Source organism: Calliphora vicina, chromosome X, assembly GCF_958450345.1.
Source record: "Calliphora vicina chromosome X, idCalVici1.1, whole genome shotgun sequence".
Classification (NCBI taxonomy): Eukaryota; Metazoa; Arthropoda; class Insecta; order Diptera; family Calliphoridae; genus Calliphora; species Calliphora vicina.
In genome coordinates this window covers 3,213,010-3,225,578 of record NC_088785.1, presented here as the reverse complement: position 1 = coordinate 3,225,578, position 12,569 = coordinate 3,213,010, and the positions used below count along the sequence as shown (strand labels likewise).

General features: G+C 30.4%; 1 long non-coding RNA gene across 1 annotated transcript; it reads left to right on the top strand.

The window, feature by feature from the left end:
* The first annotated feature begins 11,244 nt into the window (after window positions 1-11,244).
* Window positions 11,245-11,728, top strand: LOC135962747 (uncharacterized). Its single transcript, XR_010576689.1, has 2 exons — window positions 11,245-11,306; window positions 11,385-11,728. It is a non-coding gene; the product is annotated as an uncharacterized LOC135962747 (long non-coding RNA).
* Window positions 11,729-12,569: the final 841 nt, after the last annotated feature.

Below are 12,569 nucleotides of genomic sequence, written 5' to 3'. Positions count from 1 at the left end.
TCCTATACGCTGATATATAATATATCTTTTCCACTAGTCAAAATCAGCAACAAACAGAAAAGTTACAGAATCTTGCCGTTTTGTAAAAACGGCACTGCATTGCCGACTATTGCAGTACTAAACATAGAAAACAGTGCACGATGCACAGTGGGAAAAATATAAAAAAATCGTATCTTTTAAACTATTAATCTGAGGAGTAAGAAATGTATGAAGCGATTGTAGCTAATAGAGTGATCTTTAAATATATTGTATTTGTAGACACCCTGTTTCATTACAGGGTGCATCAAAAGGAAGGTTTTAATGGAAATTACAATTTTTCATGATATTAAAGTTCAACAAAATAAATCAGAATATTTTGTTAAATAAAACTCAACAAAAATATATTTTTATATGCTAATTAAATCATAGCAATAGCTTTTTGCAATAAAAATTATTTAAAAATATGAATTTTCATTGAAAAATGTTGAAAAACACCTCCTGTTTATGATGGGGTTTCTCGCGTTTTGTTTCCTGTAAAAAACAATAATCCTTATTAGACAGTAAAAGACCATACAATTTTGGAAAAACCTTAATTGCTTTAAAATCAGATGCACAATAATTTCACTGCCTGATTTAGAAAATAAAATTTTAAATTTGGAAATTTATATAGAAAACAAATTTTAGTTTTTTTTTGTCGTTTCATAATAAATTCCGTGACGAAATTTTTTATTTTTTGTTTAATCCTATTTATATATGTAAATATCTCAATTTTAAACACTGTTTTGGTCCTAGTTATTTGAAGCCTGGCCCTATTGTGGTGAAATTAAGGACGGCTACACCAGTATCGCTAATGGTTGAGTATCCCTAACAATATGATTATATAGGAAATTAAATGTATTATACAAGAAATTAAACGTACATATGTATTTACAAATGTAAATAGTGCCAGGGTTCGTAGAAAAATATTGGTGCCAGAGCCAGATGGTTAAACAATCATTTAAAATTCTACTTTGTGGCAGCCATTTTTTTGTCCAGGCATACTTTATTAGGTTTAGTGTCAAATTCAAAAATTAATTTGGCGGCAATCAGGGGTACTTTTTTCTAATCCCTTTTCACATTAAGAAATTTTGACAAAAATATACTTTTATATATTTAATTGCAAAATCATTTTCACTACAACAAATCATGTCCTCGTAATCTTTAGGACTTGTTTTATCCAAAAATAAAATGTAGGTTCAATAGCGCAATAAAACTTTTAATAATAAATTGGGTGAAACATGAAACCAAAATCCCTCAATCGAAAAATGTTGAATGCATTTTTTAATAGCAACTACCATAGAGTTATTCTATGCAATTGAAAAAAAAAAGCTTGATTGGTCATTTTACCCACAGTGCGATATAGCTAATTACTACGAGTTATGTATCTTTTGTGAATAAAATTAAAAGTTGTGGACAGATTTTAATCATTTATTTGTTTTATTTGGAACTTCGTTTTCTACATATATGTGTGAAAAAAATTAAGAGCCTATATGAATTTTCCAATTCTTAATGCCGTTTTAAAAACCAAAAATTTCGAAATTTTTCTAAATTTTTTTTGCCAAATAAAATTTATATTTCTAAAACGACAGCGAAGATTAAAAACGTGTTAAGCTTTACTTAAAGGTAATTTTATTGCGGAATTTCGATTTTTCCATTTTTTTTTCAATAAACTAAACCGTTTTTGTATTACGCCAATATATGTTGTGCAACCTCCTCCATTTCCGAAATAACGGTATATCTCGAAATTACGAGCTAACCTAAAAAAACGGGGGCCCTTCTTGACAGAAACAAAAGTGTCAATTTCGAGCACAGTGTAATCGATATCGTGAAGTAAGCTTTTGTAGTTAGTTAAATGATTATCGACAAAATCAATCGACAACTACTTTTGCGTCTTCTTTGGCTTCAATATTATTTATTACTACAGAACAATATATGAAGTAATAATAATAACACTAGTTTACAAGGTTTTTGCTCATGAATTGAAACATATGGGGATTTGTGTAATTAGGTATTCTAACTTCAGAAAAAATATTTAAAAAAATCCTGGACGTCAAACTTTTGAGATATTTCTTAAAAACGAAACATATAAAAATGTACATTAAATTAGGACAAAAAAATTAAAAGTGAAGTGTTTTAGTTCTCTTTTTATAATTATTTTCATTTGTCTCCCTCACGACACTCCAACAGTAGTCTCCTAGCGTATTCTGATCCCAAAAACCTAGATAATTCCTCTCGAAAATCTTCAAATCTTGATGGAAAAGCTCTCCATGTTCGTCACTCATGTGTCCGAGGTTTTCCGGGAAAAAATCCACATGAGAATGTAAAAAGTGAATTTTGAGGGATATATTTACACCCATCAGTTCAAAATTATGTAATAAATTCACAACAATATCTCTGTAATTTTGACTTTTCTTATTCCCCAAAAATTCTTGAACAACAAGTTTAAAAGAATTCCATGTTGCATTTTCAACGTCGGTTAATAGACACTCAAATTTGGTATCAACCAAAATGTTTCTTATTTGAAGACCCACAAATATCCCTTCTTTTAGTTTAGCCTCAGAAAGACTCGGGAACACGCTGCATAAATATTGAAATGCTGGTTTTGTCTTATCTAAAGCTTTTACGAAATTTTTTAATGTAAATAAGCATTTTGCAGTGTTTGTGTTATAGGAAAACCTTGATTTGACTGAATAATTTTTCCGCAAATAAAACAAAAATGGTCTGGGTTTATTTTACACTTTCTAGAAGACATTTTAAAATAGTTTTTACTTTAGAGTTTTGTATTTAATAGCGATTTATTAACGTTTATCTATAGGAAAGATGTACTTTTAAACAGTATTTATTTTTTTCCCGTTCATTTTTTTTGGAATTTGTCAAAAGAATACAACTCTGAAAGTATCTAGTAGCTTCGCCAGAGTGTTATGTACCCAAAAACGATGTAAATACCTAATTACCACAATTCGGTACACTACAGTATGCATTAGTAGTACTCAGGTCAGGGGAAAAATAAAAACCCATATATCTCAAAATTTGGACGTATAGAAGGGAAACAAAAAATGGTCAATTAACTAGCGTCCCTAGCTCTTCTCGAAAATATAAGTTTCATTCCATGAGCAAAAAAAATGTTTGATTTGTAAACTAGTGTAATTAATACAAATTTCGAAAAATGTGTTTGACTAGCATTAATTCATAGTTGGGAAGTATAATGCGTCTGTGCTAATGTTTGTAAAGCCCTAAAATATTAGCCTAACACCCACCTTACAGTAAGTATACCGACCGACTCAGAATCACTTTTTGTCGATTAAACGATGTCCGTCTGTCCGGTCATGTAAACCTTGGGCCTCGTTGTTCCGAAATTTAAATTTATCAAATTTTTAATTTATATAGGTACCTATACAAATTTCGCTGCAAATATATACGGAATTCATGACACCTAATTATATGATGATCGGTCGCTATATACTATATATATAGTATATAGTCATATCTCCCATATAAATCCCGCTTCCGAAAATCACTTTAACGAGCTAAAATCTTGTATTTTGGTATACACATAAAATTTGAGGACGAAGCCTATTAGTCCATTATTAGTTCACCTAGCACCCATACAAATGTTCTCCCGAAATTGGACCTCATCGGTCGTAAATGGCTAATTTATATAGGTACCTACACAAAATTTCGCTCCAAATAAGTTATATATATATATATATACGTAATTCATGTCACCTAATTATATGACGATCGGTCTTAATTATTAATAGCTCACATTCACATTAAAAGAAAAATTTGTTTGCTCATTTAATTAGTGTAGGGTATTGTATATTTTTTTGTTTTCCTCTTTGTTCTTTATGCATTTTTGACAGAGATGCTAGTTGATATCAATTTAAAATGAAGTTGTCTATCATTGTTAAAAGGAAGTTACGGAACCACGCAATCATTACTGCAAACAATAAAAATTGTTTAGTAATAATGGATTTTCGGATCGTTAAATGTTAATAAATCGCACTAATGGTATTTAATAATTTATTATCAGAAATACGTAATCACAGTTTGAATCTATATTTAATTTGTTACTCGACTGAAACCACCAAAAAGATGCCGGGTATATTGATTTTGTCATTCGGTTTCTAACATATCGAAATTTTGGTCGTAGAACCAACAAGAATATATGTATATTCTGTGTCCTTATAAAATTCAAAGGCGATCTAGCTATGTATGTCCGTCCGTCTGTCCACCTGTTGTTATAGAAAATATAGAACTAACCAAGTCAGGTTACATCACAACAATCGGTGGCCGTATTATATTGGTTATTATCTTATTTGGTTATTCTTACTTGGTTATTCTTTGTTAGCCTATTTAAACATTTCTAATTTCGAATTTCATAAATCATGATTTTGACAATTTGCTTGTCCATTGAACACCTTATCTTGAGAGTGTTTGGAATTGGAATTGTAGTTTTAGCAAGACGCTGTTTGTAGTTTTAACAAAAGTCAGCTGTCAAAAACATATGGTAGTTTATGAAACTTAAATAGATTTTAAATGGCCAACGTTGGCCATTTAAGTATCATTTAAAAAAGCACTGAGAAACTCATTTTCGTATTTAAATAGAACTTAAATATAATTCATATTTAAATACGAAGTCAAAAACTGGCTCTTATATTGTAAATAAAATTATATAATAAAACAAAAATTATTTCTAGTGAATATTTTGGTTCTAACGGTATGAAATATACTTCACGAATATACTTAACAAATATACTAAAAAAAAATCATAAAAATCGGTAGAGCCGTTTCGTTCTGTTTGAAATTCAAACGGTGCACAGAGGGGCCAAAGGTACTCATTTTGCGGATTAATTGAAAAAAGAAATTTCAAGTATAGTAAAAATTGAAAGTATCCGATATTAATATCAAATATGAAACGGTATTTTTATAGTCACGTGTTGAAAAAGGTGAAAAAAACTAAAATAATTGCACAAATAAATACTATTTATAATAAGTAATTTCCAAAAATTAATAAATCTAATTATGCAACCATTAAGTTCAGGTATTTATTGATATGTTGCGACTAACAGAGGGTTAAAAGTTTTTTTGGTGAATATTCGAAGTTTTTTCTTATGGTTAATACGAAAAATACGATCGCGAGAATTTTATATCGGGAGCCAATTATCACTCACGCGCACATCTGTCTTTCAATGAACTTTTATAAATGAGTTAAAAAAATCATTTAAAATTAGTTCTTAAATAAATCGCATTTGAATTGTTTTAGTAGCAGGTGTTGGGAAAGATTTATTTAGTCACCCTCCCTCCCATCACTAGTTAATATAATGATTACGATTATATCACATTTTTTTATCGAATCTGCCTTACTTAGGCCTGACAATAAGTAATAAAATCTTATAACTAAAATTAAAACTAAATGCTCGCTGATGGGAGCTTTGATGGACATACGGGCCACATCTAAGCGGAGTGGTAGATCGACTCTACCAAGTCTTGATCTTGTTTGGGTCTGTATGTGATGTCTTGCAAGCGGGTTAGGGAGGTTCCGTAATTTCATACTATATTCTCACGGACATTCTTGAATTCATATTTAACTAACGGTACTTGTAGGTCTCTATGGATGTTCTCATTTCTTATGTACCAAGGTGCACCTGTCATTGTCCTAAGAATTTTCTGTATAAGCTCAATACTGGAATTACTGGCCGTTCCCCACAATTGGATTCCAAATGTCCAGATTGGTTTTAAAACCCGTTTATACTTTATAGTCAAGGCTTAATTTTGATTGCTCATTGATTAACCAGTAAAGGCTAGAGGCTCTTAACTTCATGTGAAGTCTCTTGTCTTCTATATGACGACGACAAGTAAGTCGCCTATCCAAGTGAATACCAAGGTATGTAACAGTATCTGTCTGTGCAATGTTTATGTTATTTAGTGTGATAGGTGGACAGATTTTGGTGGAACATGTAGTTTATTTTTAGAGTTGCCCACTGTAAATTTAGTGTGTATAACTATTGTAGATATAGCACAATTAATAATTATTTTATATGGAGGGTATCTGTCTTCCCCTCTTCCAATGGCCCTATAATTTTGTTAAAATATGCGGATTGGTCTAAGAGCTACCCACGTAAAATTTTGCGAGCCTCGCTATTGTTGTTGTTGAGATATTAATAAGTCCGTGAAAGAAGGGCATTTGACCCCACTGTGCGGCGATTGAATTATTTGGATATTGCTCATACAAACATACTAAAATCGCAATAAAACTAATGCGAAAAAAGTTTTTGTTAAAAAAATTAAAATAAAATTCTGGATAGGGACACCCTAATGGCCTATCGGTATGAAATATTTTATAATACTTTACGACCTATTCTCTTACCTACAAAATATACATACATTATTGTATAAAACATGGTGGCACGAGTTTTTTTTTATATTAGAAGATATACCGATATTCATAAAATTTGTATGGGGACTGGGAGGAATCATTGACCGATTCTTGTTATTTTCAACAGAGCTTGTATGTTTATCAAAAGAACGATATGTGATCAATTTGATGATAGTACCTGTAATATAGCAAAACATTTTTGAAAAATGTCAACTTTTGGAACGTTGTTTCACAAAAAACTGTGGTTCTATGTGACCGATTCTGTCCATTTTCAATACAAAACATTTCTGATCAACAAAGAATATTTGGGAAAGATTTCAGCATCGTATGTCCTTTCCTCGACATACGACGAAAAACAGACTGACGTCATAGCTATATCGCCTTAGCATTTGATAAGGACTCAGAATATATAAGGAGCCGCAGAACAAAAGGTACTTTTTCGATTTCTTTTACAAATTGATTTTGAAATCTTCTAGAAAAATATCAATTTCTCCAAATATTTTTTGTTCCATTTTCCATTCCAAGTATTAGAAAATAACTAATCCAATCTGGACCATTTTCAGCCAACTAAGTACCATGGTAACGAAATAAATCCTTGAAAGTTTTATGGATTTATCTAATACAGTTCACCAGATATTTGACAATGTCTATTTATTTTGTATGTGATGTACCAAGTAAACTAATATTAACCCGCCCCTTTTCAGCCAAATTACGTAAAATTATAAAAAAAATATTCAGTTATTCGGCCACATCGACTGTGTCGAACCAGACCATTTACAGCTAAATTCCGTACAGTGATAAGAAATTGCTTACTACAAAATTTATATACTTTACAATAATAGTTCTCCAGATATTCGAAAATAACTAATTACTTTGTATGGGAGGTGCCACGCCCACTAATCTAATCCCGATAATTTTCAGCGAAATCATATAAAATGATAAGAGAGCTTGATAAATATTCGGACAATTATAGTTTTCAAAGAACTATTTACTTTGTGAGGTGGGTGACTCACTCCCTCCCATGCAATGATAAGAAATTGAATAATGTAGGGTTTGCAGACATTAACAATTATAGTTCTCCAGATATTCGAAATTACTATTTACTTTGTATAGGAAGTGCCACGCTCACTACTCCAATTCCGCCTATTTTCAGCTAAACTCAGTACAGCAATAAGATATTATTCGTAAAAAGTAAATACATTATAGTTCTCAAAATATGTAGAAATAACTATTTACTTTGTATGGGAGGTGACTCACGACCTGTTCTGATCCTTTCCAATTTTGGTTAAACCTCATGCACTGATAAGAAATTGAATCATGTAATGTTTGAAGACTTCCAAAATTATATTTCTTCAGATATTCGAAATTACTACTTACTTTGTGTGGGAGGTGCCACGTCCACTAAAAGATTTTGCACGGATTGATTCATATTTGACCATAGCTCCCATATTGCCATCCGAAAATTACTTTAAAGAATGAAATCATCAGAAATCTATAATTGGTCATAGCTATCACTTCCGAAAATCGCTCACAAAAATAAATTACATATTGAAATTTAAAAAAAATTAACAAAGAAAAATATTGGGCTTTACCGACTATTTAATTGATATAAGAAGTTGGTTTTACTAAAGTAAGGAACTAAAAGAAATAAAAAATTTATAAATATTTTTTTAACTGAAATACATTTCGGAAAAAAGTTTACAACTTTTATAGAAATTATTCTGAAATCCCACATTTTTTGTGAAGTGAATGTGAATGTATAACAGAATTCTGTGATACTAACAAATTCCTATTATATTTTACTAAATGAAATATAAAATAAACAGCGGCCCTGAATAACATATCGAGCCCTTAGCGCCAAATTATCGTAAGCGACATTTTCTAAATTTTTTTTATTTCAAAAATTAAAATTTTATGGACCGACTGATGTTTTAGCGTTCACAGAATATCAAAATTGTTAATAAATTCAAAGTTATAGGGAGTAAGATTTTATCGTAAGTCAATGTTTACATTTTACAGTATACGTATGTTATCGTGAGCGACACACAGTGGTATAGAAAACAAGAGGGAAATAAATCTGTAACTTCTAAATGGTTAGATTGGTTTGAATGAAATTCCACAAGCGCAAAGAAGAAGTGTTGTCGAGTTTAAGTTTTGAACGTGGACCTCATGGGCCCACCAGAGGCGCGACCAAGGGTCCTCACAGTAGGAAACCTCGGGTATGTTACATTTTTAAAACGATATTATTTTTTGGTTTGAGTTCCGATTTCAAAAAAATTACACATACAGGTAGGCCTCCATTTACGCGGTTTGTTGGGCCCAAAAAAATAGCGTGTAAATCAGTAAAGTAAAGTAAAAGAACTCAACTAAAAAATTATTTCTTATCGAAAATTAAGGAAAATATTTCAATTAAAAAAACAAAATATTCTAATACATAAAAGAGATCAAAACATAACAAAAAATTCATAAAAATTAACGATGTTTTCAAAAAAAAGTTCGCTTGCGCGTTATATAAAAATCGTGTAAAAAAAATCGCGTATTTGAAAAAATGGTTGCTAATTTGTGTTCGCGTTATATCAAATTCGCGTAAACAAAGCACCGCGTAAATGGAGGCTTACCTGTATACATATAATCTTCTCATCGAGCACTACAAACCTCGTCGCACGGTGGCTCATATCTCAATTTCATCGGCCAAAAGTCCAACTTTTTGTTAACTCCGATTTCAAAAGTTTTAATGCCATTCAATAGTAGACATATTGAAACTAAGCCAAAGAATTAGATAAAAATATTGTCAATTGTGTGCGTGGCATGCTGTTAAAGTCATATATTTTATGTCATTTTATAAAAAATGTGATTTTTGTAAATTTGATCAGAAGCAAATTATCATTACTCGCAAACTATTATCGATAATTAGATGATTTTTTTTGTTATATTGGAGAATAATAGTCTTTAAGAATTGGTATGATTTGTCACTGTACCGTTTACACCTGATGTGTTATTAAATGTTTTCACAGGTACTATAATTTAGTCAAATTTGAATTTCAGTGGAATAAAAGTGCTTAGGGTCAAAAGGGGTTAAACAAATTTTACTACCGGGAGAAAGGAAAAAGTGCCCTCTTTAAGTCCATATATACTTGTTGATCTGTTTTGACCTGTTTGTTGAACACTTTTCTCATATGAATGAAATTACTCCCAACTTTTTTTTCTATTTTTATTTTACCTGTTCATATGACTGGCAAAAAGTACAAGTCGCAATTTTGAAGATATTGCGATAAAATTTAGTACATACATTTTTTTCGGCCCGCGGACGAAGCCTATTGAAAGTGAATGAAATCGGTCCATTATTTTACCTAGCACCCATACAAATTTTCTCCCGAAATTAACTTTATCGATTGATGGTTAATTTATATAGGTATCTACACAAATTTTGCTCCAAATAAGTTTAATATAAACTGAATTAATGTCACCTAATTATGATGATCGGTCCATAATTAGTCATAGCTCCCATATAATGCCCGCTTCCAAAAATCACTTTAACTAGCATAAATCTCTTAAAAATGTTGGTATAAACACAAAATTCAACAGAAATAACTTACATATATACTATAGACATAAAGTACATGACCTAATTTCATGTCGATAGGTCCATAATTAGTCATAGCTCCCATATAATGCCCTCTTCCGAAAATCATTCACGAAAATAAATTATAGTGTAGAGTATTATATGGTCGACCTTGACCGAGCGAACATACTTCCTTACTTGTTTTTATCTGCTTACAACTTTTTTATACTAAATGCTATAAAAAAATTAAAAGTTGTCTGTTCATCAAAAAAAAATGTCTAAAATATCTCTATCGGTGCAAAAGTTACAGAGTTTTGCCCGATGAAAAACGATAACGAGCCACTGTGCGCCGGGAACAAAAAGCTAGTTAATTATAAAATTGTATACAAAAGATTTTTCGGCACTAGTTCCATAGGCTATATGCTTGCTATAAGTATTACATTATAAATGTTTAGTATAAAACTAATATTTTTATGAAATTTAGTTTTTGGCAAAAGAGTATCTTAACAGACTGTACTGTACGTACATGTATGTATACTGAGATACTTGTGATTATACTTGGCATGTGTTTGAATTTTCCATTTCAGTGGAGACACATAATGGTACAGAGAAGTCAGTGAGCGCATGTGTTTTGTCACTAAACAATCCATATAATGCTAATGATGATGATATTTGTATCTTAAACTAATGTTTAACACTTCTTAATTTTAATTTTCAAGATTATGTATTTTCACTCTTAAGGGGGTGGAATTCTAAAAAAAAGAAAATGTTGACCTCCTTGAACAAATATGTTTGACATATGTTTGAACGAAGATATACAATCTACTCGTATTTCCATTTCGTTGTTACAAACATTTTTACATTCATTGCTTTTAAATAGATGAGCCGGTTGTCAATATCATTCCCTAGTCCAGAATGTTACAATCACAAAACTTTGTGGAATATTTGTACATACTTAGTACACTTTTGAAGAATATATCGATTCATTGCAAATCGTTATATGTATAGAATTCAATTTTAAATGTTTATATGAGAAAAAATTCAAAATTAAATAAAATAATAATGAAAACAAAAAAGCAATGTAGGTAGGTACATATTAAAAGATCAACTGTAATTTTTTCTGCTCAATGTTTTTATTTCTTATCAAACGACAATGTGCTATGGGAAAACAACAACATATGAAATACAAATAGAAAATTGTTTATTTAAAAATACGTCTTATCAAACATTAAATTGTTCATGATTTAATGAAATGCCAGCCAGCAATTATATTTCAAACAAACAATTTATTTTAAAATCAATAGCAATTGAAAAAAAAATTAAAATTTCGCATATGTATTAACAGATGTAGGTACCTACTATAGAATTTTTGGGAAATTCAATTAAATATGTATAAAAAACTTACCCTATTATCTACTATTTCAGCCCTGCACCGTGGGGAGAGTGAGAGAAAAAAGTGGAAATAAATCTGTAATTCTTAAACGGATAGTCCGATTTTAATAAAAATTTATATAGAGGAGATGCAGCTGAAACGCAAAGGTGGACGGAATCTACTAGAAGAGACCTACAAGATATTCGCATTTGAAAATTAAAATTTCTGTTTATTATAAATATGTATATAAATAACACTGTGCTAGTTGAAAAAACTGTCAAGCAGGGCACCCGATGGGTTAAACTAATTCAGGTACACTGATCAAGCAAATATCGCCTAACAATATTTTAAAATTTTTTCCCACATTTTTACAATAAAAATTTTTAATTTTTAAAAATGTTGTACATTTTTGAAAAGAAGACGCTATTTCTTAAATTTATGGATTCAAAATCAACAACAAACAAAAAATTTACAGAATCTTGCCGTTTTGTAAAAAGGGCACTGCATTGCGGACTATTGCAGTACTAAACATAGAAAACAGTGCACGATATAGCTAATTGCTACGAGTTATGTTGTGGACAGATTTTAGTCATTTAGGGCTTGTTTTATTTGAAACTTCGTTTTTTATACGTGTGAAATTATGAGCATATATGAATTTTCCAATTTTTTAACGTCGTTTTAAAAACCAAAAATTTCGAAATTTTTTAAAAAAATTTATTGCGGAATTTCGGTTTTTTCAATCTATACAAGAAACTAAACGGTTTTTGAATTACGCGAAAATATATGGTGTACAACCTCCTACATTTTCGAAATAACGGTATATCTCGAAAATACGAGCTAACCTAAAAAAAAGGTTAGCACCATTGAATTCAGCGTACCAGAATTAGTTGAACCCACTGGGTGCCCTTCTTGACAGAAAAAAACTGTATATTTCGAGCACAGTGTAATATATAAAGCTATAAATTCCCTTTGCATAATAATAAAGAACATATTGGAATATTCATTTTTTTAAAGTAGATATTCGTTTAGAGTAAATTTGGCATAAAGTTGAAATTTGGTCCTAGCAGTTATAAAAATTTTGAAATCATTTTTCTTTTATAGTATTTTCCAAAATGTTACGCTTCCGAAATGTAAATTGTTAATTTCTAAAAATGTAACATTCTAGTTTTGTCCGTTATATAATTCCTAAAACTTCTAGTGGCATCAAGTTACAGTTGATAAGTTTACAATTAACACCA